Genomic DNA, 25,961 nt, shown 5'->3' with positions numbered 1-25,961 from the left:
TCACAATAGGATGTTTTTTCCATTCATGTCCAGTCAAGCTCACATCAGCTTCCACCAAGGTAAAGTCCTGTGATCCACCTGTCACACCAGCAATAGAAACAGATTCTGCCCCCACATATCTTGATGGGACTAATGTGCATTGGGCACCAGTATCAACCAAAGCTTTATACTTTTGTGGTTCCGATGTGCCAGGCCAACGAATCCACACAGTCCAGAAAACATGATTTTCCCTCGCCTCTCCCTGGCTAGAGGCAGGGCCCCTCTAAGCCTGTTTATCCTTCTTTCCTTGGGCATATGTCTTAGAGGTTCCTTCAAGGGGATCAGACATATCATCATCATCATCATCATACTTGGCAGCTTGGCTACGGGCAACTGGAGCTGCTCTCCTTTTGGTGGAACTTCCTCTTTGAGTCTTGCCTTCCTTCAATTCACGCACCCGTTGTGCCAGAGCAGCAGTAGATTTTCCATCCCATCTCCTCATGTTTTCTCCGCAATCACGTAGGAAGAACCACAGCTCAGCTCTTGGGGTGTACCTCCTCTCCCCATCAGGGAACGTCTGCGTTGGATACCAGGGCCTCTAATTTGTACTGCTGAGATTTGGAGAAGGTCCTCTTTAATCTCCTCCCTGAGTCTTCTATGATTCTCCTCTATCTTGTCTTCTAATTTCTGCAGACGTGTTTCCACAGCTGCAATTCTGGCATGTGTTGGGCCATGCACGGCATCTGCATATGCTCGGAGCTTCATCGCCATATCAAGCACGGTCTCATCCCTCTCGTCCTGCTTCATTATTGCTAAAGCAGAAGCGTATTCATGGGGCCCAAGCCACACAAGTTTTCGCCACATCACAGATGTACACGGTACCAAGTCCGGATTCCTAGTTGTTATGTCATCTGAGAAGATAATCTCTGCCACTGCCATTTCTCTCAGGCGTTGGATCCCTTGTTCTATTGTCTTCCACTGGGTCTGCTGCATATAAAGATCGTCTGCACACAGGTATCTTTGTGCTACACTGTCCAGGACCCGTGCCCAGAGGCTGTGAGGGTTAGGCCCCCTCATCATTCCTTGGTCAGTAACTGGATCATGTGACACAGTTCCCAAATGCCTGGCTTCAGTGCCATCCAGAATTGTAGCCTCGCCTGCAGCATCCCAAAGATGGACTAGCCAACTAATTATAGATTCATCAGGTCGTCGGGTGTAATCCTTTCTCAGGCCACGAAGGTCTTTCAGAGATAGGGACTCAATATTGGCCTCTGATCTTGTACCAGTTGCTTTGACTCCTGGTTTTATGTCAGGAGGCGTCGAGGGTCCTTCTCCTGCATCATCATCATCATCGTCATCCACTGGTCGATCAGTCTTGTCTGTGCACTTTCCACTTCTCGTGCTGGTAGCAACAGCCATTGGTTGAGGCTTACTGACAGGTTTAGCTGCTGGCTTAGGCTCACTTTCTGGTGTAGTTGTTGGCCTCGAGCCTGGGGTGTTGGCTGCAGCCTGAGTGACTGGGATAGTGGCTGATTTATCTGCCTGTCCCCCTTCCTCTGTCTGCTGCCCTACAGTATCTAGCAGGGTACGGTAAGCATATGCCAGGGCCCAGCTCACTGCAATGATCTTCTTCTCCTTAGAATTACCATGGCACTTCTCTTTCAGGTACTTTGCCACCTCAGCTGGGTTCTGAATTTGTTCACATGGAAAATCCCAGGATGTAGGGTCAGAAAATTCCTTTAAGATTTGGCCCATATCCTCCCATTTCCCACACCACTCAGGATTTCTCACGCCTGGCTCTACTCTGGGGTCAGGGGTCTCAGCCCCTCTAGAAATCTCAGCTCTCATTCTAGAGAAACTGCAAACTGTATAGAGAAAGCTTACCATATTAAACACCAGAAAGATGGTCTCTTTAACATTTAGGGGAAACTGAACATTCTCTAATAAGGATGTAACAAATTCAGAGGAGAAGAAGGAAAACAAAGGCTGAAAAGCCTCATCCCCTGCTTCTCCTCTAACAAACTGAGTACACAACCACAACCAAGAACCATACATTCCTGGAACAGACTCCAGCACCTTTATAAATCTCCTGCAGGCCATTAAAACCAAGCCCATCCAGATGGATATTTTGGTCAATGCCCCTCTGCTACAGAAACTACGTGTTAGGGACAATACCGGAGCTATTTCTGGATAAGCAAATAAACCTAGGGACCACAGAGGTATTAAGACCTCAAAAAACCCTAGGGACCAAAAACCCATGCAGGCCTCCACCCCAAAAGACATGAATTCCAACAACATAGCCAATAACTGCTCTATACCAACACAAAATAATTTGAACCAAATTATTATTAGAACAGGTTTTTTTTCCCACTTTCTCAAGCCCCGAGATGGGCGCCAATATATATTTGTCCTGGTTTTGGGCAAATTTGGGGGAAAACCTCCATAAGGAGCCCCCAGACAGCAAACCCCACGACTCCTCCCCCCCCACCACCGGGTTCGGGAAGAATTCCCTCAGAGAAGAGTGGGAGAAAAAACCTGTTTATTTAACAAGCAAGACACTCCCCAGCACAGGGAAAAAGACAACACCAGCTGACAAAAACCTCTTTCACCGTTCTGAAGGGATGACAAGTTCAGTCTCTCCGGCGAGTGGTCGCTCATTTATCAGTCTCCGGTGCTGGGGATGACTGCTGCAGGTGACAAAGTGTAGACTCCCGGTGTTTCTTGGGGTTTCCCAGGTCCCCGTCCAGAACAGGTTCAGATGGTATCCAGGAGAGGGAGGGAACGGGGTGGAAGAGAAAACAGTCCAGGGAAAAAGTTGGACTGCCTAGCTGAACTAACTAATAAGCAAAAAGCAAGGGCAAAGCGAAGGAAAGAAAAAGAGGCAGAAGCGAGCAAGCAGGCAAGCAAGCAAGCCGAGCTAAAACCTCTCCTAAACATAGACCATGGGGGAGGTGAGCCGGCTGATAACAAGACAAAACAAAGCTTCACTTTCAGAGTCAGTCCTGGAAGCACAGGACATAATACCAAACATAATCAGAACACACGATTGGAGATACAAACACCATAACATCACCCTAGGACAGTTTTAAAGAGCGATGCGTTCTTTCAACAATTGCTTGATCCGTGGAAGAATGAGCGATACCTAAAACATGTCGAACACCCCAATCCATCAAAAAATCAGACAATCTTTTGGCCTTATATGCTGGGCCATTGTCAGTTTTTATCTCCTGAGGCACACCCAATGAAGCAAAAGCTTGCAAAAAATGTTGACACACCTGGTTAGCTGTCTCCCCTGTATGAAGGGAGGCATAAACTGCACCTGAAAAAGTGTCCACTGACACATGGATGTTTTTAAACTTCCCAAATGATGGGTACTTAGTAATATCTGTTTGCCACAATTCAAGGCTGTGTAACCCTCGTGGATTGACTGCTCCTGTGGAGACAGGAGGTTGCACCAATTGACAGTCAAGACAGGCACTTATAATTGCCTTCGCCTGATCTTTAGAAAGGTGAAAGGTCCGCACAAGTGCTTGAGCATTTTGGCGAAAGAAGGCATGACTCAATTTTGCTTGCTCAAAAATGTTGGGCAAAGTATTAACAACAGCCACTGTCAGCTCATCAGCCCTAGCATTCCCTTCTGCCAGAAATCCTGGAAGTGAAGAATGAGCCCTAATATGGGAAACAAAATATGGATTAGTTCTATTTTGCAAGAGAGTATAAAGACATGCAAGGTATCGATATAAATCATCATTATCGACATCTTTTAGAATTGATCCCTCTATTCTTTTTACTATATTTGCTACATATGCAGAATCTGTGATCAAATTAAAAGGCTCTGGAAAAAGTTGAAACGTTCTAACTACAGCTGCTAACTCCACAACTTGATGTGAACCTTCCACTGACTGAATATCTGACTCCCAGTCTTTAGTTTTTTCGTTTTGCCACGTAATAACTGACTTATGGGTTCTCCCTGAACCATCAGTAAACACTAATAGCTTCCAGAGGCACTTGACTTAAAATGGGCTTTTCCCTAAAATTTAATTTTGCTTGCAATAACTTGTGACTTGGGAAATGTATAGAACAAATACCCGAAAACTTTAACAACACAATCTGCAAATCCTCTGACTTTTGCAATGCCCAATCAAAATACTCTCTCCTCAAAGGCAAGTAGATTATGGTAAAATCCCGACCTGCAATGGCCATTAACCTTTCCCTGGCTCTAATTACAATCTGAGCCAACATTTCCATCTTGGTAAAAATTGTCTTGGGAGACCTAGAAGATAAAAAAACCCATTCTATTATCAACAAAGGGTCCCCTTTCAGAACGTCCCACTGAAATATCAGTCCATATAACTGTTTGTTTCCCCCCAAAATTGCAAGAAAATAAGGCAATGAATGCACACGTTGATGAGCTTGTCTAGATTGAAGGGCTTCAGTGACCTTTTCAAGGGCTTTCTGAGCTTCAGGTGTCAAAGATCTCGGAGAAGTGATGTCACAATTCCCTCTAAGCAAGTCAAAAACCGGAGCAAGTTCATCATTGGTAATCCCTAAAGTAACTCTGATCTAGTTGATTTCCCCCAAAAGTTGCTGCAGATCTTGTAAGGTGTTGACCTTAGTTTGGAGCTGAATTTTCTGAGTCTTGATGGAATGCTCTGTCATTCTCGACCTTAAATACTTCCATGGTGAAGTATTCTTTCAGTGGAGATTTCAAGTCCTGCTTCCTGAGCTGCTGCAACAACATTATCACAAACCTCTTTTACTTCCTTTTGAGTCGAAGCTGAAATAAGTAAATCGTCCATGTAATGTAAAATCATTGCTCGAGGATGCTTTTGCTGCACAGGGGCCAAAGCCTGAGCCACAAACCATTGACATATAGTAGGAGAGTTCTTCCTTCCATGTGGCAGAACCACCCAGTGGTATCTTTGCAGGGGTTCTTGTCTGTTGATACTTGCAATAGAAAAAGCAAACCGTGGAGCGTCATCTGGATGAAGTGGGATATTGAAAAAACAGTCTTTTAAGTCAATAATAACAAGAGGCCAGTCTCTCAGGATCATTGAGAGCGAAGGGAGACCCGGTTGTAGTGGTCCCATGTCTTCTATTACCTCATTGATCTTCCTGAGGTCTTGAAGCAGCCTCCAGGCACCAGATGCTTTCTTGCGAATGACAAACACTGGTGAATTCCACGGACTGTTCGTCACTCTAATGTGGCCTTTTCGTAGTTGTTCTCTAATCAGTTCTTTAAGAGCACTCAATTTCTCTTCCTCCAGAGGCCATTGACTCACCCATACAGGATTATTAGTTTTCCAGGATAATTTTGGAGTGATAAATGCTGTCATGGCTTTTCACAAAAATCCACTTCCAGCCTTGCTCCCCACTGAGACAGCAGGTCCCTTCCCCAGGCTGTGATGGGTCTTTGCACCACAAAGGGACAGATGGCCACTGTCTTCCCCGCTGGTCCTCTGACTGTGATCATGTATTCACTTCGTTGACAAACAGTGGCCCCTCCGATACCTGTAATAGGATCTAAAGGAGTAATTAAAGTCCAGTCCTTTGGCCAAAGCAAATAAGAAATCACTGTAACATCAGCACCAGTGTCCAGGAGACCTGTAATTTCAATAGTTTTGTTATTATGAGTTAGGCTGCAAGTCAGTTTTGGTCGGTTGCGGCCTATATGTTCCACCCAAAAAACATGAGAAGCTGTATTCATGTTCCCAGTTGACATCCGCTGACCTTCAACAAGCTGCTCCTCTATATTAGGTGGCAAAGCAACAGCTGTAGCTATTGGAGTTCCTGCTGGAATGGCAAGTGGAAGGCACCAGGCTTGAACTAAAACTGTCAATTCTTCATTACAATTTGCTGAAACAATAGTTGGAAAAACCACAAGTCCCAAAATACGATTCCTTTCTTTACCTATAATTAGAAAATCTTGTCTCCTTTGTGAAGTTCCCGTCACTCCTGTAGAAACAACTTCATGACAATTCTGTAAAAAGCAGGTTAATTTGGAAGTTGCCAGCTCGCATTGTGCCCCTGGGGGTAAAAGGGTGGGATCGTTGGGTAACTGACTGGCCACCCAGGGTATGATGGGGCCGGATAATTCATGTATCCTGCCCCAGGGAAGCCTCCTGGCTGCTGGAAAGCCACTATTTGTTTCGGCACGCGGTGGGGGGCACTCACTCTCCCGTTTCCCGTCAACAGATTCCCTTCAATATCATATTTAGAACGGCATTGGCTAGCTTGATGCTTCCCCTTTCTGCATCTTGGGCAATGACCAGTTGACTTCAAGCTCTCTGCTGGCTCTGGGCAATTCTTTATCAAATGTCCTGATTTTCCACATCTATAACATGATCCTTTAGAAGCACCATCTTTCTGAAACTTATTATTTTGCAAAAGTGCTGAACTAAGATTATCAAGAGCCTTTGCAAGGTAATCATTATTCTCTTTAAGTTTTTCCCCAATCTTCTCTCCCATAGTATCTGCTTGAAGAGTAGCTATACGTTGGGGAGTGCCAATCTTACTGCAAGCCTCTAGCATCCGTGAGAGATCGGGGTTAGAATCTGGCAGGCTTTGAATAACTTTTTTTACACTCACTATTAGCATTCGTGAAAGCAAGAGTTTGAAGCATCAGTGTACGGATTCTATCATCTTCACATTGCCTGTCCAGGGCCTGTGATAGGCGGTCAACAAATGTTGCATAGGGTTCTGTTGGCCCTTGTTTAATTTGCACAAAATCTCCCTCTGGGGTCCCTGCTGGCTGAGTCAGAAGCAAGGCTTTGCAGGCAGCCCTCTTAATATCATTGAGCACTGCTCTAGGCAAATCTACTGCCTGGTCTTCAGTTCTATCATGTGGGGCTTCTCCTGCTAAATCTGCCAGTGTAAACTGAGCATTGGGACCCCCAGCATATCCTTCAATTAATTGATTTAAAAACCTTTTCCACCTTCCTTCCCACAAAATTAATTGTGATTCCATCAACAATGCTCCAGCAATACAACGGCAATCATGCGGTGTCAAATCCACACTGTTAAACATTCCTCTCAATAATTGCCTAAAATATGGTGAGCCCAATCCATCCTCCTTCAATACCTTCCTCAGCTCCTTAACATCTTGATGATCTATTGGTTCCCATCTAGGGTTCGCTCCTCCTCTGCCGTATCTAACAGGCAGAGCTAATAACGGTTCAGTAGCTAAATTAAAATCTTTCTCTTTAATTGCTTGGTGCCTCATTGCTGTCCAATTTACAGAAACATGCTGTGGAGTCTTTGACTGAGAATCCTCAGGCTTAAAAACAGACGAACTTCTTTCCCCGTTTGAGTTTTCTGGCTTTGATGTTGGAACCTCTGATCTCCCTGGAACGGGACAATCAACTCCTCTCTTTTTCTCAACAGCCCACTGATCTTCCCTCTCACCCTCAATAACGCCGTCCTGCCCCTCCTCCCTCCAATTCCCCCTCTTCTTTGCCAACTCTGCCTCATCTATGGGTAGAGAAGGAGGGTTGTCCCATGCAGGCACAGAAACCGCAGCCCCGCGGCTACGCGGTGGGGGGGGAGGGGGGATCCCGATCTCCCGATCACATTGCCGGTCCGGCTGGGGGCGGGGACCGGCAACTCCGTCTCCGTAGGTGCACAATGAACACAGCAACGCGGGGCCGGTTGGGGACCAGCAGGCGCAGAAGAGGCGACGGCTGCCCGACGCAAAGGACTGACGTCATGAGGCAGCACTTGTTCGAAAACTTCCGCGCTGTCCCGATAAGTATGCAGAGATGGAAAACCCCCCGAACGCGCTCCCGAATCCAAACTCACGGCATAAGGTATGAAAGCCGACTGAGTCATTTGTGGAAAAGGCCCGTAAAATGCAGCAAAGCCGGCATCGTCCCGGCGCAAGGTAGAAAAAAACGGCGGCGCAGCTACCGTTAAAGGAAGCGGCCCGCACGGCCGGTACCTAGCACCGGCAGTCATGCCGTAAAAATCGCGACGTGCTTCCAGCGCAGCCAAAACTGGCGCTGCCGCTCGACTCAACCGCGGAGGGGAGGGAAACTGACAATCACACGAATCCCCGACACTGGAACCCGGTACAGGACCCGCAGCTCTTTCGCCCTCGAAACTCCGTTCGGGGGCCGGTGGGACAGAACCAGGTCCCGCACTCGCAAAACAGGTCTCACTGTGTAACAATCGTGGCGGCGAGACCCCGAGATCGCATTCAGGGCCATCCTCCCTAGCTGCAGGAGACCGCGGTGGGGTGGCTGCCCGAGATCGCGGTGGGGGGGGCTCGGTTCCAGAATTTCCCTCAAAGGCTCGCAAGGGCATCACAGAAGGGAGAGAGGAAACCTCTGTATCGACAAGATTATGCATTAACAGAGAATCACTAACATACTTCCAAGTTGGTAACAGCAACGGGGCTGTCTTATCACCTCGAGTAACATCTTCAAAAAGCTTAACTCCTATCTGATCCCAATAAGAAGCACTTAAGGCAGAATCAAGATCTATATCAGGAAACACACTATGAGCATATACTAAAAGCTCTTTCACCTTTTTTTCAGAAAGGTTAAAACCATGCTTTCTTAACAAGAATTTTAAGTAATCAAAGACATATTTCTGCTCTTTTGGCATATTATTTCGCATTTCTCTAATTCTAAATGGCACTACTCTTCACCCCAAAGCTCACCTCAATATAAGACAGGCGATGAGAAGGTCCAGACCCAGCCCCCTTCGTCCACCTTTTAGGGGTGCTTGCTCCTCTCAGCAACCGGTGGGGTGTCCAGCCTTCTTCTTGCCACACTCAAATGAGGGTTCCAGGGAGGCCCGACAGTAGATATAAAGCCTTGCAAAGCAAAGCGAAAGCACGGCACCAAACACGGGGCACCAAATGTGAGGTTTCTGGGGACCTCCGGGTGCCTCTTGTGCACCCACACTGTCTGGCTACTTCTTCTTTTATGTAAAAAGCAAATCGGCTAATAGTAGCTGTAAAGTTATTTATTGCAGAAACACATCAGTCTCAAATGCAGTCAAAGCTAACAAAGTCCATTCCAGGTTCTAGCTCAAAGTCCCAAACAGAAGCAGAAGCACCCCGTGGTCCCAGCAGGGCCGGAGGAGCCGGGCAGCTCCTATCTTCTTCTCGGGTCTTGATTTCAGCGGCGAAAACAAAAGCAGAGCAAAAGCTGTGGCATAAAAGCAATGGCTAAAAGCAATGTCTCTTTCCAAGCCTCTTCTTTTATAGAAACTTAGGAGCAAACTAAGACGTAGAATCGGACCAGACTCGGACCACTACTTCTTAACCTATTAGAATTCTAATTTCTTAACACGCCAAGCTATGTAAAAATTACGGTCATGGCCTATCTTGTTCTAACTGAAAAATGTCAGCAATTTTCTTAACTCTAACTCTATTATGTCTAAAGCTAAGTTCTTGGAGCCTTGAAGAAAACACTAGCATGTTTTTCAACCTTCACTAAAACATGTACTACTTCTTAGGCATCTAAGACCTTTTGCTCACTAAAAGCACTTAAAACTTATTCCATTTACTTACTTATTTTCTTTATCTTATGTTATAGCTGAAGTCTACACCTCTGCCTTATAAGTAAGAGGCCGAATATACTTCAATCCATCCAAAGGTTTCAACTCAATACCAGCATTGTGATCTCTCCCTGAAGGATTCAGAGAAACTCCTGACTTACTGACTCCAACAGTGGAGCACACAAGCACGGTACTTGTGCGGCTTTGTTCACCGCCCTCGCCAAGTCTGGCGCTGCTTTCGCTCCCCGGCGGCCAAAAGCCGCTGAAGCGGCGCCACACAGCCAGTAGTGTGCCGGCAGCCAAGCGCTCGAGAACGCAGCTCCTGCCCAAGCCGGCCTAGGGCGTGCACCTTTGTTCTCAGAGCTCCGTGCAACAGTCTGCCTCTCACAGTTCGAATGGAAAACGAAAGCTTTTCGCCTACGCCCTTCACAGAGATCTGTTACCAGGACGAGAAGATCTTGCAGCCGGAGCTCGCCGCCGCCGCGAGGAAGCTGCTATTAGCACCGCATTGCAGGGGCACTTCTCGCTCCTTGACTATGTGCTCAGCGCTCTCCGAATTCGCTGCTAGCTCCACGGTCCTTCTCAGCTGCAAGTAGCAGCGCTCACAGTACATAGAGCTTCGCGTGGACAGAGGACCTGGAGGGACATATCGCACACGAAAATGTGCCAGGACAGAGACGTGTTCTACATTGTGCCTTCTCGTCATCCAGTTTGTGCTTATGATGCTTCTGCTGTTAGGAATCGCTCCTTCAAAGACGAGCGAGAGCGTCTTTCTGGGTGCATTGCACTGAGTGACAGCTCGCTATGGGCTTTGCACTCGGAGCCAAGGCAACAGGGCGTGCTTGCCCGCAGAACTGAGGACAAGCTGTTGGGCAGAACTGAAACTGAGCGCTGGAGTTCAGCTTTGTCCAGAAGGCAGAAGGCGAAGAACGAAGCCGTTTGCGAGCGCAGTGCAGAGAAGAGCACACGAGCAGTCAAAGAACTCCTTCACAATCGCTTTCACTTCTCAGTGCTCTTGCTTCTTGGAAAAGTAGCACACAGCCATTGCACGCCAGGGCAAAAGCTGGGCCAGTGGCCTTCCTCACACCTTCACTGTGGTGTACTCCATGCAGCTAGAGCGAAGCGAGAAGGATGAGAGGAAGAAGAAGGCGTTCTTAAAGTAGCCCCCTGTCAGCAGCCCTGAAAGGGCGCATAACATGCATAAACAATAGATAATGTTCTCTCGTAGGGGGGTGGGTGGAGACGGAGGGGGCAACCGGAAAAGGAAAGGTGGGACAAGGGGTGCGGAGCGGGCGGGCTCTCTCGCCTGGCTCGTGGAGTGAGAGGACACCCTGGGCTCCGATCTGGCATCTCCCCTGCCACCCCAGCGCTGAGATCCACGTTCCCTGCCGTTGGACATCGCTCTGCTGCTCTCCTACCTCACCCTACTACCACCGGACACTCTGCTGAGCACCAGGACAGACACCGTGCGGGGGGAGTTACTTTCCCATCCCTCTCACCCTGGGTTGCTGCCGCCATCACCCAAGCCTCTTCAACTGCACGGGACCTGCCGTGCCCCCACAGCACGGGTAACTGAGCACACGGAGATGGACTGTGGCCAAAACGGACTGGAACTGAGACATACTGTTCTGTTCTGTTGTCAATTTTTATAGCTGTTGTTGTTTTATGTCTTGTTAGATATCAGTAAAGAACGGTTATCCTTATCCCCACATCTCCTCACCTAAGGCCTCTGATTTAAAACTAAAATAATTAAAAGGGAGGGGGTTGTATTCTGCATCTCAGGAAGGGGGCTCTTGCCTTTGCTTAGGAAATACCTCTCTTTCAAACCAAGACAAAGCCTCCAGTTCTAGAACCAAGAATTCAGGAGTTGCTCATTCTCAATGAAAATCTGTCCATTTCATACCTTTGGGGTTTTATGCTTCTGTTCTTTACCTGTCTTGAGTGTGGCTTTCTTGTGAAGTCACTGATGGGTGTTTTTCCAACACATTTCTGCTGATTACAAGGTAATTGCAACGCATCAGAAGACTTCTCTGAATGTCTCTTTAAAGTATGCTTTTTACTCTTCTTAGAGGACCTTGTCTTCTTCTTTCCTTCACCCAAAAGGTGGGCTAAGTGAGCCTTCAAAGAACCATCATCTCAACAATTAGAATTCTTTCAAACCTACTGAATGGAGAACAGCGACAAAAAAAAATTTAAAAAAACTAGTACGCAAAAGATAGCAGAAGAGAATGGCAAAATAATGAATCCTACATGCCACATGAATAACTCTCTTCATTCGAGGCTATTTTCAAAATGAGGAAAAAAAAAAAAAAAGATCATCTTTTCCTCAGAGAGGAAAAGTGGAGTAAGTGGATTGTGTTGCCTTGCTTACAGTTACCAGAAAAGTCAACAGCAGAGTTGAAAACTCCTGAAGCTGGCTAACTACACCTCTAAATATTTTACTACTGTGTTATCATTCTGTCTTCAGTTAATAGAACCTGATATACAACAAAGAGATGGGAGCACATGGAGATGCATTGGAGAGCCTACGCTGGAGGTAACACATTCATTTTTTACTCAAACAAATCCAAATTAGAAACGTTGAAAATGACCTGGGGCCATTTCAACAGCCAGCAAACTAACACAACCAACCTTTGGCTTTTATTCAAGCCTTTGCTTGTTTTACCTGGGCCTTGAAGATCTGTCTGCAGCCTTCCTCTCTGCAAATATATCACACTCGTCCAATTGAGAACCCATGGCTCATCACAGCTGCTTGGCCAGGCCTGCTTCCAGAAGAACTGGTGTCCTGGTTTTGGGCAAATTTGGGGGAAAACCTCCAGAAGGAGCCCCCAGACAGCAAACCCCACGACTCCTCCCCCCCCACCCCACCGGGTTCGGGAAGAATTTCCTCGGAGAAGAGTGGGAGAAAAAACCTGTTTATTTAACAAGCAAGACACTCCCCAGCACAGGGAAAAAAGACAACACCAGCTGACAAAAAAACTCTTTCACCGTTCTGAAGGGATGACAAACTCAGTCTCTCTGGCGAGTGGTCGCTCAGTTATCAGTCTCTGGCGCTGGGGATGACTGCTGCAGGTGACAAAGTGTAGCCTCCCGGTGTTTCTTGGGGTTCCCAGGTCCCCGTCCGTTCAGATGGTATCCAGGAGAGGGAGGGGACGGGGTGGAAGAGAAAACAGTCCAGGGAAAAAGTTGGACTGCCTAGCTGAACTAACTAATAAGCAGAAAGCAAGGGCAAAGCGAAGGAAAGAAAAAGGCAGAAGCGAGCAAGCAGGCAAGCAAGCAGGCAAGCAAGCAAGCAAGCAAGCAGGCAAGCAAGCAGGCAAGCCGAGCTAAAACCTCTCCTAAACATAGACCATGGGGGAGGTGAGCCGGCTGATAACAAGACAAAACAAAGCTTCACTCTCAGACTCAGTCCTGGAAGCACAGGACATAATACCAAACATAATCAGGACACACGATTGGAGATAGAAACACCATAACATCACCCTAGGACATTCCACCCCTTATCTCCATATCGTGAACATACTAAACAGCATGTAAAAACTTCAGCAAGTAGAAATTTCCATCTTTCACTTATTCGGACACATTTTCTTCCATCTCACTTGCTCAAACCTTCGACACTTACACATTTCCTTCTATCTCACTGTCTGGTGTAGTTGTTGGCCTCGAGCCTGGGGTGTTGGCTGCAGCCTGAGTGACTGGGATAGTGGCTGATTTATCTGCCTGTCCCCCTTCCTCTGTCTGCTGCCCTACAGTATCTAGCAGGGTACGGTAAGCATATGCCAGGGCCCAGCTCACTGCAATGATCTTCTTCTCCTTAGAATTACCATGGCACTTCTCTTTCAGGTACTTTGCCACCTCAGCTGGGTTCTGAATTTGTTCACATGGAAAATCCCAGGATGTAGGGTCAGAAAATTCCTTTAAGATTTGGCCCATATCCTCCCATTTCCCACACCATTCAGGATTCCTCACGCCTGGCTCTACTCTGGGGTCAGGGGTCTCAGCCCCTCTAGAAATCTCAGCTCTCATTCTAGAGAAACTGCAGACTGTATAGAGAAAGCTTACTATATTAAACACCAGAAAGATGGTCTCTTTAACACTCAGGGGGAACTGAACATTCTCTAATAAGGATGTAACAAATTCAGAGGAGAAGAAGGAGAACAAAGGCTGAAAAGCCTCATCCCCTGCTTCTCCTCTAACAAACTGAGTGCACAACCACAACCAAGAACCATACATTCCTGGAACAGATTCCAGCACCTTTATAAATCTCCTGCAGGCCATTAAAACCAAGCCCAGCCCGATGGATATTTTGGTCAATGCCCCTCTGCTACAGAAACTACGCATTAGGGACAATACAGGAGCTATTTCTGGATAAGCAAATAAACCCAGGGACCACAAAGGTATTAAGACTTCAAAAAACCCTAGGGACCAAAATCCCGTGCAGGCCTCCACCCCAAAAGACATGAATTCCAACAACATAGCCAATAACTGCTCTATACCAACACAAAAGAATTTTAACCAAATTATTATTATTAGAACAGGGTTTTTTCCCACTTTCTCGAGCCTCGAGTTGGGCGCCAATTTATTTGTCCTGGTTTTGGGCAAATTTGGGGGAAAACCTCCAGAAGGAGCCCCCAGACAGCAAACCCCACGACTCCTCCCCCCCCACCCCACCGGGTTCGGGAAGAATTTCCTCGGAGAAGAGTGGGAGAAAAAACCTGTTTATTTAACAAGCAAGACACTCCCCAGCACAGGGAAAAAAGACAACACCAGCTGACAAAAAAACTCTTTCACCGTTCTGAAGGGATGACAAACTCAGTCTCTCTGGCGAGTGGTCGCTCAGTTATCAGTCTCTGGCGCTGGGGATGACTGCTGCAGGTGACAAAGTGTAGCCTCCCGGTGTTTCTTGGGGTTCCCAGGTCCCCGTCCGTTCAGATGGTATCCAGGAGAGGGAGGGGACGGGGTGGAAGAGAAAACAGTCCAGGGAAAAAGTTGGACTGCCTAGCTGAACTAACTAATAAGCAGAAAGCAAGGGCAAAGCGAAGGAAAGAAAAAGGCAGAAGCGAGCAAGCAGGCAAGCAAGCAGGCAAGCAAGCAAGCAAGCAAGCAGGCAAGCAAGCAGGCAAGCCGAGCTAAAACCTCTCCTAAACATAGACCATGGGGGAGGTGAGCCGGCTGATAACAAGACAAAACAAAGCTTCACTCTCAGACTCAGTCCTGGAAGCACAGGACATAATACCAAACATAATCAGGACACACGATTGGAGATAGAAACACCATAACATCACCCTAGGACAACTGGCAACTACAAGCTGGGAGCCAAGAGATGCAACACTTCACTTGGAAAAGGGCCTTCCATGAATCCTAGAATCCCAGAAGGGTTTGGACTGGAAGCGACCTTAGAGATAGATTATCTTCTTCCCACATCCTGACATGGGCAGGGACACTTTTCCACTAGTCCAGGTTGCTCCATGTCTGCTCCAGCCTGGACCTGGACACTTCCTGCCATGGGGCTCCCACACAGCCTCTTTGAGCAACATGTGCCAGGCCTCAGCACCCACACAAGGAAGAATTCCTTTCCAATATCCCATCTACCCCAGCCCTCTGGCAGTTTGAAGCTATTCCCCCTTGTCCTACGAGACAACACCCTTTTCCAAAGTCCCCTCCCCAGCTATCTTGGAGCCCCAGCAGGCACTGCAAGGGGCTCAAAGGTCTCCCTGGAGCCTTCTGTTCTCCAGATTGGACACCCTCAGCTCTCCCAGTCTGTCCTAGAGCAGAGGAGCTCCAGCTTTCAAAGCAGCTTAGCAGCCTCCTACCCGTGAAACTCGACGCCACCGCTGGCCTTCCGGGCACTACGGATATCGCTTCCGGTGTCGCTTGGGCTCACTCCCGGCTCTCTCCCCGCCCCCCATGGAGCCCTCAGGCGATGCCGCTCCGACGCCACTCCTGCCGCTGTTTGACCAACGGGGGGCAAGGGGCCAGCCCAGCCTCATCCACAATCCACAGTGTCCTCGGCGGCTGCTGCTGGCACATGGCGCCCCACACACCCGGAAGCAGAGGTCCGGAACAGAGGATCATAGCCCCACATTTGTGTTTGTCTCTGCACAACAGAGGTAAGACTTGCCATGCCCAGACTTTTCAGTTCAGCACGAGAATGAGCATTCACCTGCGCCATGGGGGAGGAAACCTCTAAAGACCGCTCATACATGGTCTTTCAACTTAATGCCTAGGCACTTGCCATTCCTGAGGCCACACTAATGCCTCTTTTGCCTTGCGGGTAAGAAATGCCATTGTTCTGGTGCGCTACTAAAGGCGCAGCACAGGTAGGCCAGGCCAAAAGCTGGCGCAGTGCCCTTACTCACACCTTCGCTGTGGTGTTCTCCATGCAGGTAGAGGAAAGCGAGAAGGACGCGAGGAAGAAGAAGGCATTCTTAAAGTAGCCCTCTGTCAGCAGCCCTGAAAGGGCGCATAATACATGGCTTTTCGCTGCCCTCCATTCTACATACTCGCAGCTGCCTTTGCCGACTTGCAAAAGTTGCTACCAGAGCAGAGGGGGCCAGATTGAAGAGGCAGTGCCTAGGTTCACCTTCTACTTATTGCACGTAAGCCACGTCCAGCTCCTCCCTGCACTCTGCATTTCCCGTCTCCGCGGCATTTACCGTGGTGCTGTGTGCAACTCGGCACCTAGAAGTCACCGCCAATGTTTCCACAGCGGGCTGCAAGGGAACCAAGGAGCAGCACAAGCAGCAGTGCTTCAGCTTGCTCCTTCCGACTGCTAAGGGCACTTGGGAAGGCAAGCGAGAGGCAGCCACCTTCCTCTCCTAGTAGCCTGTAACGTGGTGCACACAAGCACGGTACTTGAGAGGCTTCGTTCACAGCCCTCGCCCATGCCTGGCGCCGCTTTCGCTCCCCGGAGGTCAGAAGCCGCTGAAGCGGCGCCACACAGCCACCAGTATGCCTGCAGCCAAGCACTCGAGAACGCTGCTTCTGCCCAAGCCCAGCTAGGGCGTGCACCTTTGTTCTCAGAGCTCCGTGCAACAGTCTGCCTCTCTCGCAGTTCGAATAGAAAATGAAAGCTTTTCGCCTACACCGTACACAGAGATCCATTTCCAGGACTAGAAGGTCTTATGGCCGGAGCACGCCCCCGCTGCGAGGAAGCTGCTATTAGCACCGCATTGCAGGGGCACTTCTCGCTCCTTAACTACGTGCTTAGTGCTCTCCGAATTCGCTGCCAGCTCCTCGGTCCTTCTCAGCTGCAAGTAGCAGAGCTCACAGTACATAGAGCTTCGCATGGACAGAGGACTTGGAGGGACACATCGCACACGAAAATGTGTCAAGACAGAGACGTGTTCTACATTGTGCCTTCTCGTCATCCAGTTTGTGCTTCTGCTGCTTCTGCTGTTAGGAATCGCTCCTTGAAGGATGAGTGAGAGCGTCTTTCTGGGTGCATTGCACTGAGTGAGAGCTCGCTATGGGCTTTGCACTTGGAGCCAAGGCAACAGGGTGTGCTTGCCCGCAGAACTGAGGACAAGATGTTGGGCAGAGCTGACGCTGAGCGCTGGAGTTCAGCTCTGTCCCGAAGGCAGAAGGCAAAGAACGAAGCCGCTTGCGAGCGCAGTGCAGCGAAGAGCACACAAGCAGACAAAGAGTTCCTTCAGAATCGCTTTCACTTCTCAGGGCTCTTGCTGCTTGGGAAACTAGAACACAGCCGTTGCATGCCAGGGCAAAAGCTGGGCCAGTGCCCTTCCTCACACCTTCCCTGTGGTGTACTCCATTGTTGGGGGTTGAATGCTTCCCTTTTCTTTCTCTGGAATTTCCTCCCTTGTTATGCTAAGTGGCTGCATCTTAAGGTAATGTTCTCTAGCAGGGAGGTGAGTGGAGGGAGGGGGGGGTGAAACCGGAAAAAGGGAAGTCGGGACTGGGTTGGGAGCGGGCTGGAAAACTCACTCCTTTGGCTCGTGGAGGGAGAGGACGCCCCGTGCTCGGATCTAACAACTCCCCTGCCACCCCAGCGCTGAGATCCATGCTCCCTGCCTTTGGACATCGCTCTGCTGCTCTCCCACCTCACCCTACTACCTCCGGACACTCTGCCGGGCACCACGACCGACACCGTGAGGGGGGAGTCAGTTTCCCCATCCCTCTCACCCCTGGACCACTGCCGCCATCACTCCAGCCATCTTCGACTGCGTGGGACCTGTCCTGCCCACAACACCGGTAACTGAGCGCAGGGAGACGGCCTGAGGCCAAAAGGGACTGGAGCTGAGCTATACTGTTCTGTTCTGTTGTCAATTTTTATAGCTGTTGTTGTTTTTTGCCTTGTTAGATAACAGTAAAGAACTGTTATTCTTATCCCCACATCTCCTGCCTGAAAGCCTCTGATTTGGACCTAAAATAATTAAAAGGGATGGGGTTGCATTCTGCATTTTAGGAAGGGGGCTCTTGCCTTTCCTTAGACCATACCTGTCTTTCAAACCAAGACAGGGACTCATTGCAAAAAGGATCAGGGAGATGCCTAGGAAGAGTCTCAGGTGAATCCAGGAGACTATAGTGGAGGACTATTCAGTTTTCCAATCACTTTCCTTAAAAAACTCTACAAAACTGTAATAAAAAAACAAACAAAACAAACAAACAAACAAACAAAAAAAGCAGGCCAAACAAACACACAAAAAACCCCAACCAAGAATCCCCAAAGAGACAAAAAAAGCCCCAAAAAATGCCCACAAAAAACCCAACCAAAACTGAAAAAAACCCCCAAACCCAACACATGAAAAAATCAGGGTGAAGGTTTTTAGTAACTTTAAAGATAACAAAACAAAACAAAAAAAAAAAACAAAAAAAGAAACAGAAAGTCACATTTCTAAAGGTGCTGTCCCAGCCTCTTCTTTCAGCAGGGAGGACATCCTGAAGTGGAGCCGGTTGGAAGAATGCGGGACAGGGCAGCACCCGGGGCATTGTCACAGGACGGCCCTGTGGCTGCCCCATTGCCAAAACCTGGACACATAAATCAAACACAGGCATGCACATGTGCTTAGAGACAGCAAAAATATATTTGTCTGAAAAGAACTCTGGTCCATTTATATCACTGGAAAGAGCATAATGCCTCGTCTCAGCTTTCTTTTCAGTCATTACAAATGTTTCGAAAATATAGGAGTGCAGAAAATGGAAATATCCAAGATCAACATGCGGACCAATAACAAAGATTCCATTTTTGAAACTGCATTGGGAATCCTCTGCAGAAATTGACTCAGAGCTCTAAGATTTACAAAAAAGACCACGAGTATTGGAGTCAATACAACACAGTGTCTGGAGACTTCAGCCTGTTGCCTTGTTTTCTCAAATATGATGGAGGAAGCACCTTAGCAACTACAGCTGCCAGTTCTCTCCGGGCCCTGACATGCCTCTGGGTGGGTCCCCTGGTCCTGAATGCTCAGGTTCCTCAAGTGGTCTGAAAGCTGACCTGCTACTATGGCTTAGAATCAAGCCCACCACTCCAATAACCTGAGAGATGTGGAAATAGTGACTGGCAGTAAAAATTGAGACCAACACGTGTTGAATTCTTCAGCCTTCTCCTTGTCTGTGGTAACCAGTCCTATCTGGCTTATGGGGGTGGGGGGGGGGGGGGAACAGGGGAGGTGTGATAGGCTTCTTTTCATCTTCCTTTTCCCACTGAAATACCCGTAGGTGCCTTTATTATTCTTATTTTTGGCATGCTTTTCCAACTTCAGCTTCAACTGAGCCTTAGCTGTACTGATCCCATCCTCACACACTCATGTGTTACCACTGTATTTTTCCCATGATTTGTCTCGCTGTGTGTTGTCTGCATATTACCTACTTGCATCACATCTATTAATTTTCAGTAACCTTCTGGCTTTAATTTGTTTTCAAAAAAAAACCTTTTTGAAACTTTTCTCCTCAGAAATTCACCTGGGAAACCCAAAATCCCCAAAATTCACCCCGAAGTCCCCCCTGGGATGCCCAGCACTCACCTGGACACCACCCGAATTCCACAAATTCACCCCAAAATTCACGGGGGACCCCAGAATCCCAGGGCTTCACCCCCAAATCCAACCTGCAACCCCCAAAATCCCTCAAATCACCCCCAACACCCAGTTCCCCCAACACCTCCCAAGTTCACCCCAAAATGTCTCCAATCCCCCTCCAAACCCACCCAGATACGCCCAAATCTACCAAATTCACTCCAAGACCCAGCAGGAAGTCCCAAAAATCACCAGAATTCCCCTGAAAATCCACCTGCATCCCCTCAAATTCATCCCAAAATTCTCCCATGACTCCCAAATGCTCACCTGGATACCCCAAAATCGACAGAATTCAGTCCAAAATCCGCCTGGGACCCCAAAAACCTCCAAATTCGCTCCATAATGATTGGCAATTTTACACACTCCATTCATCCACAAAAGGTTCAAGAGCCCTGTGCGCTTCATATACAAACTAAACGGAAAAACCTTTCTATTCATTCTCAACAAAATGACTTCCTATTCCTGCTTCTTTTGGACAAAACTGCCTTCACTTTCAAACTTATTCTCTTGCTCACTTACCTGCATAATGCTTAGTCCCTGTTCTGCATGCTCATTTTCTTCACTTTTACAAGGAATCCTCTCCTCATCTTCTTCTTCCTCTGCTGCTTCCATTTCCTGTGCCTAGATCACCTGTTTCTCTGTTAGATTTGTTTCTCCAGCTGATTTTTGACAACTGTCCCGATCTTGTGGCACCGCTCGCTCGAGAGAGGTGATTGTCCTGCTCTGCTCTGGGCTGGGACTGTGCTCTCTTCAAGCCCTGGGGGCAATTTTGGATGCCACAACATCAGAAAGACCTCAGGCTATTGGAGAAATGTCCAAAGGAGGGACACAGAGATAGTGAAGAGGCTGGAGGGGAAGCCATACAAAGAGTGGCTGAGGGCATTCGGTTCAGCTGCAGAGAGTACACTGAGCTCACACCTCACTTGGGACCTCTCAGCTCCTCTCAAGGGCAGCACAGGGACAACTTTGCTCTCTGCTCTCTGCGACCAGGGACAGGAGCCAAGGGAATGCCAGGAGCTGTGTCAGGGGACGATTAGGCTGGCTATCAGGGAAAGGCTTTTTTCCTCAGAGGCTGGTCAGGCACTGAATAGGTTCTCCAGGCAATGGGCACAGCCCCAAGGCTGCCAGAGATCCAGGAGCGTTTGGCCAATGCTCTCAGGGATGCAGAGGGTGGGACTGTTGGAGTGTCTGTGCAGGGCCAGGAGTTGGACTTTGACGATCCCTAGGGGTCCCTTCCGACTCAGGAAACTCTTACCATTTCCCCCTCTTTCCTCTCCTAGCACAATGCTCTCAGCTTACCGTTCCACCGTATGTTCCACTTCTGAAACCTCCGCTACTTCTTTCCAGTTCAAGCACAGTTCTACTGGTTACAATCCAAAGATATACCGATTGAAAACAACCAAAAAGAAACACCGGTTTGGAATGTCGTGGTCTTATTTGGATCTCGAACTATGAAGTCGATTGTGCCTTGCAAGTTCTAAAAGCAAAACAACAACAAAACACACCCACCACACCGTTTTAACATAGGGATTTGCTTTCTTCTAAGAAATCCATATCCCTTCTCAAAAGGGATATATTTCAGTAAGAGGTCATCTTGAAAAGATCACTTACTATCTAAAGAACCTGGAACACTCAAATCCGTAATGATAAGCCTGTTACCTTGTCGTTTTCTGTTCCAAAGGCAAATGAATTTGCTCAAGTGCCGTTTGTAACAAGGACAGAGTTGAAAGTGTGGCTCTGAGAAATGTTTTGGTTTCCCTCTCCTATCTGTATCAAAAGCACTTTCTTCAATGGCTGAAACAATACTTGATATAGTCTGAATTTTAAAGGTCATGAAAATTTTCTCAAAAGTGAAAAATTAATATAGCCGTCAGATTTTAAACAAACGGGAATTTTTGTTTTACCTGTTTGAAGATTTCCTTCACACTAAAATGCTGGCTGATGGATACCTAGAAGAAATCAATTCCCACAAAATGCTTCCGGGTACGCCATTACGTCATCCATTACAATTTGCTTCAGTGTCCCGTTCCTGTCCAATTGAAGGTCCCTGTTTAAGAGACTCAAGTACAGAGAGAAATAAAATTAAATTTGACTACAGTGCCTTTAAATCTAAATCGAACTTCCTGATCAATCTCATAAGACCTTTAGGCTAAATGTTGCCATTGATCTGTTTCTACTGAACACAATCACGTCCTGGCTTGTTACAGATTAGTTCATTACAAAGAAAGAAATGCACAGAAGTTAAAATATTTCCAAAGAGGCATTTGACATCCTTCCTTTTGGATGCGGAACCATTCCAACACTGCTTACATAAGAGGTCAAATTACTGTCTTCCATGTTAGCTGTGCACTGTGCTCACAGGATCCTTTCGGTTTTATTGGCCTTTGACTTGGACATAAAGCTGAGTCTTGATTCAAGAAAAGTCAATATTCACACTTGTTTTCATTTACACGGACATTGGCTTGGTCTCTTAAACAAAGAGAATGATGGGGAATTTATGTAGTTGTTCAGATAGGTAACATTCTCTTTCCGCAACCTGGCATTGTATTTTCACTTGGTCTGTTACCTCTGGCTTTGTTTTAACGGCTCAAATTATTAGGAAGAGTATCAAACCTCCAGCTCTAACCACAGTCCCAGTGCGAGGTGTGTGAAGGTATGTGCATCTGCTCCTCATGTGCATACTGCTCTTCTAATGTGCCTCTGATCGAGCAGGTAGGAAAGACTGTTGCATTTCCTAGATGCATTGTAAATGGTACATTCCGTGACCCCTGCTATGCCTTGTAGCTTGGTCCCTCTCCCCTCCTGGCCATAAAGGGCTGGCTGGGATCCAGTTTCTCACCCCCACCCTTTGCAGATCCTAGAAAAGATCTGTGCCCCCTGAGCTCTGTCTCTTTTTCTCTTGCTCCCTCTTTTTCTCGCAACCCACGAGAAATAAACCCTGTAACTTCATCACAGAAAAGTGCCTCTTTTCTTATCTTATTTACGTCCATGAGGCAAGGGCCCCGGGAGCCATCACTCTAACACCTGAGCTAGACCGGAGGAAGGGTGAAGAACCCCATTTTAGGGCCGAGAAAATGCCTCAGTTGGCACCCAACGTGAATCGTCTCTACAGAGCACCCCATGTTCGGCTGTGACTCCTATTTTCAGGATTCAAGAAGCCTTGGAGCTGATCAACTAGCTTAAATTTCTTTTAGCTGCATTTTGTGCATTTCGAAGACTTTTAAGCACGAACCGGGAGCCTGTCAGAAGCCCAGGCAGGTCGGTTCTGGACATAGACCCAGTGCAGTTACTCAGACGCCTCTGCCTGCAAGAAAAAAAAGGTGAGTGGAAGCCTCCTTTCGCGGTGGGTGGGTTCCTGGAGCTCCGCGGGGGGGTCTCACCGGTGGCATTTGGCCGGCGCGGCACAGCTCTCGGGAGGAAAGGTGGCGCGGGCGGGTGCACGGCGTGCGCCCGGCTCGATGTGCCCAAGGCCACGTGGTGTGGCACACGGACTGGGGGGGGGCTGGACGCAATCACCCAGGTGCAGCAGCAGGCAGGCAGCTTTGATCGGTTTCAAAGCGGTGGCACAGAGGTTCTTTTGCTGTTTTTTGCGGTTTTTGCGGGTTTTTGCGGCTGGGTCGGGCCCTACAGCGTTGCAGGCACCATGTGGGTTTTAAAGACAGAAACGGCGAAATTAACATTGGCTCCGCATACAGTAAAGCCTGAAAGCCGCAGTGTACCTGGCACATTTTAACAACTACCTCTCTTCCTGTGTGTTTTAACTGTAGTGGGGTAGATATAGTGGCAAATTGCTAAACATCATGGGCTTACAGCAATCTGCCTTACAAAAGAGTATAATAAACCAACTAAGGGAAATATTAAGTTCAGGAAATGTTTTAATATCTAAGAAAAAATTAGCCCGTTTTGCCAGGTGGTTGTCTGTTGAAAAATCTGACCTTGAATTGCAAAATATAAATTCCATTTCATTTTGGGACGAAATAGCGGATTTATTAACTTTAAAAGTGGAAAATGGAGATAAAACAACTTCTGTATTCCTCCCTATTTTCTTACAAATTCGGAAACTTTTAATTCAGACAGAAAACAACAGACAGCAGCAGCAAAACGGTTCAGACTCACCTTCCCATTCCCGAAAACCCTATAATCCGGACCTGGAGGGGACCCACGGGTCTCCCTGAGGGGTGCAGTCGCCCAGCACGACTGTGGCTGCTCTGAGTCCCTGGGTCCTCCCCGGTATCCCGGTTCTGAAAAATTTTTGAAAATTGTCAGCCCTTCTTCCTTGTTCCCTTCCCCTCTGGGCAACGGCCACGTGGCTACGCCTGAAGGTGTCGGGGTCCCAGATAGCTCCGGCCATGCAATACAGCCCGTAGGGGGGGTCCCATATGGTGGCAGCTACGTGTTTCCTCCTTAATCCCACAACTCTCTTCACCCTCCGTTCTTTACCCCTAAGACTGTCCCCTCCCATAACCCATCCCTGCCCTCGGCTCCACTGCCCCCTCCCCCCTCCAAGACCCAGCCCTATACGGCACCCAGCGACCCCGCCCACAGGTGTTGCAACCCTGGATCCCAGCACCCCTCCCCCGCTACGGTTTCACATTCCTTCCCTCCAAGCTGCTGCGGGGTGGGGGAGGGCAGTGGAGCCCCTGCTGACTTCAGTGCCGGTGGGGGTGGGGGTGGGGAGGGATCACCTCACTGCCCCTGCGGGACGAATGATGTCCCTGTGATGGGGGCGGGAGGGGGGTGGGCAGCCTCCCCGGCCGGGTAGGGGGGGAATGCCCAGCCCTGAAAGTCAACACCAGGAAAAAGAGTATATACCATCAGTTGCACCTGTAGTTTATCTTGGTAAGAGGAATGGTAGAAGAAGTTTTCAACCTTTGTCCTATCAAGATAAAAAAGGAAATTTGTAAAGTACAGAGAGAATTTAGTAGAAATAGTGAAATCTTTAAAGGCATGATGAGAGCCACCTTTAACTCAAACAAACTGGTTCCATATGATATCAAAGATCTTTTCCGATGTCTGTTAACTCCTTCAGAATATGATCTATGGGAGACCCTGTGGAAAAGATCTTTGAAAGTGCTTTTACTAGAGCTTTTAAAAAGCTCAGATGATGCAAAAGATGCTGATAATAATGACATAACATATGAACACCTATGTGGGGAAAAGGATTGGCATTGCCCCGAAAGCCAAACCAGAGTACTATCCAAGTCTGTCCTGGATAAAATATGCAATGTTGCAGAAAAGGCTTATAATCAATTACAAACAGTAGATACTAAAGGCAGTTATATTAACATTAAACAGTTTACTTCTGAGAGTTTCTTACAGTTTGTGGACCGCCTTCGAACGCAAGTAGAAAGACAAGTGTCTGATCCAGTATTACAAGCTGAATTAATTAAAGAGATGGCTCAGAGGAATGCTAATGAAACCTGCCGTTGGGTTATTTTTGGCCTTCCTCTCGAGCCAGCACCTAGCTTAGCACAGATGATAGAAGCCTGCGCCAGGAAAGCAAAACTGCTCAGTGGACAGGAGAGAAATCCAGGACTGGCACACCCAAAGACCATGGCAGCTGTAACACCAGAAGCCAAGTAGCAACCAATGTCACCAGAGCAGCTGCAGCACATCATCTGCTTCCAGTGCAAGCAGCCAGGACACTTCGCCAGAGACTGTCCACACGACCAAAAACAGAAGAAGACGAACAAACAAAAAACTCGCTTTACATCGCGTACCCGCCATTAACACAATAGCGCGCTCGGTTATTAATACTGCGGGCTCCACACTCGCAAAAGACTCTCTCTTAATAAACAAAAAGGGGGAGGCTGGGATAGAGGGTGTGGGGATGCATGGCAATGAAAATATTAAATGTTCAATTAACAAGGTTTAAAAGCCACTAGGCTGTTTTAGGCTTGTGACTACCAAAGGTTTTCACTTCAGGTCACCTGATTGGACAGTCATTACAGTGGACTTACCTAACAGTACACAGGACGTGATGTTAAACCACATGAAACTGGACAGGGAGTGCTTTGTTGTCGGGGACACAGCACACACACCCCCAGAGATTGAGGTAGCTCCCATGACCATCAAGGGAAGCATAACTGGCCTCATTTTCCTGGCACGATGTCCTCTACCACCATATTACCTGGCTGAGGGACAAATCCTTGCCCAGGCCATTCCGGTTCCAGCGGAGGTCCCAGTAGATGGAAAATCACCTGAAGTCTACTGGGCAGAAGTGGTGGGTGAGGACAAACCTTCTCTGGCATGCAACCTAACCCGTGGATCAGATCACCTCCATGTGGAGGGGGTACTGGACACAGGTGCTGATGTGACTATCATACCCGAAAGGATGTGGCCGTCACATTGGGAACTTCAGCCTGTGGCAGGCAGAATCCAAGGTGTAGGAGGAGTAAAATTGGCAAAAATATCAAAAAGCATCATACAAATTGAGGGGCCGGA

Source organism: Sturnus vulgaris, chromosome W (assembly GCF_052056855.1).
Source record: "Sturnus vulgaris isolate bStuVul1 chromosome W, bStuVul1.hap1, whole genome shotgun sequence".
In the NCBI taxonomy this organism is placed as follows: domain Eukaryota; kingdom Metazoa; phylum Chordata; class Aves; order Passeriformes; family Sturnidae; genus Sturnus; species Sturnus vulgaris.
Note: the sequence above shows the minus strand (reverse complement) of the source record.